Source organism: Alligator sinensis, unplaced genomic scaffold, assembly GCF_000455745.1.
Source record: "Alligator sinensis unplaced genomic scaffold, ASM45574v1 scaffold488_1, whole genome shotgun sequence".
NCBI lineage: Eukaryota > Metazoa > Chordata > Crocodylia > Alligatoridae > Alligator > Alligator sinensis.
The window spans coordinates 73059-74787 of NW_005842970.1; positions in this window are offsets into that span (position 1 = coordinate 73059).

Below are 1729 nucleotides of genomic sequence, written 5' to 3' on the forward strand. Positions count from 1 at the left end.
GGGAGGGACTGTGTGTAGGGAGTTCACTCATATATATTGTGGGGGGTGGGTATAGGTTTCTGGGGCCTGTGGATGTGGGGGTATTGGGGAGGTGTGGGTGTGCCTGTGGGAGCTGGATAGGTGTGGGGTGAGGGAGCATGAGGGTGTGGCTATGTGGGGTGAGGGAGCATGTGGGTGTGGCTATGTGGGGTGTAGGTGGGTATGGGGTTTGTGGGAGTCTGTGTCAGGGGGAGGGTGGCTGGGGTATGTGAGGGGGTCTGAATGTATGGCAGTGCAGGGGGGTAATGTGTGCATGGTGGGGTCTGCAGAACATTGGGAACATGCTTCCTGTGGACGGCCAGCCCTTCTCCTTAGTTGAGCGGCCAGGGTTCAGGAGACTTATGGCACTCGTGGCCCCTTCATACCAAGTGCCTGCATGCACGGACAGTGGTGCCCTCCCTGTATGAGGCATGCAGGGAATACTTGAGGGAGGAACTGTGTAAGGCAGGGCTGCAGGTAGCCTTGCACTTCACCTTGGACATCTGGAGCAGCCAGGGCGGAGATCATGCCTACCTCTCCCTCACAGTGCACTGGTGTGATCAGTCAGGCTGTTGGTGGGCTCTTCTTCAAGCTGAGTTGATGGATGAGTCCCACACAGCAACAGAGATCATAGGGGCCATGAACCGCTTGGTGCAGCAGTGGCTCATTGGGCAGGGTGAGCTCACCCGCAGGTTCATGGCCATGGACAATGGGGCCAATATGGTCGAGGTGGTCCGTGATGCCAACTTTGTTGGCATCCTCTGTGTGGCACACAAGTTCCACCTCATTATCAGGGATGCCTTGGAGAAGGACAGGGCTGCCAGTGATGGCACCAGCACCACCAGCAAGCTTATTTCCAAATGCAGGAAGGTGGCAGGCTACTTCCACCAGAGCATCAAGCAGGGCAAGATGCTGCAGGACAAAGAAGCAGAGCTGAATATCCTGCAACACAAAATAATGCAGGATGTGGAAACTTGGTGGAACTCCACATATCTGACGTTTGAGAGGTTCGTGGAGCAACAGAAGTGAAATGGCCTTGGCTGGGGAGATTGGGATCAGTGGCCCCCTTAACAGAACTGAGTGGGATAACATCTCCCAGATCTTGATGGTCCTCAAGCCCTTCTTTGAGGCCACCGAGACCCTCAGCATTGGCGCTGCCCTCCTTAGCCAGGTGATCCCTGTAGCCAGGGAACTTCAGAGCCAAATGGAGAGCTTCCAGGGGATCAATGTTCCTGGCTGCAGCAAGCCACTGTCAACAGATGCGCAGCCACTGGTGAGGCAGCTGAAGAAGGGCATCAGGAAATGGCTTGATCCTTTGCGGTCCAGTATGGTCCACGTGCTGGCCACCATGTGTGACCTGAGGGTGAATGGGAAGCATATGCAACAGCCAAAGCTTGAATCAGTGGACTGAGGTGCTGGTGGCAGAACGGCAGAGGCGGGGGGATATGGAAGAGGGGTATCCACTGTCCCATGCTAGCACGCCATCCACCAGCCAGCCTTCTCCTCCACCACAGGCACTGCCAATGTGGGCCAAGGGCATAGCTTCCATGGTGGGGCCCAGAGGCACCAGATCCCACCATCAGGCAGGTAGCACTTAGGCCTTGGAGGCTGCCTATCTTGCTGAAGATGTGGAGCAGCTGCTGTGTGACCCCTTGGTCTACTGGGCAAGCTGCAGCCAGATGTGGCTGGATTTGGCAATGGCTGCCTGGAA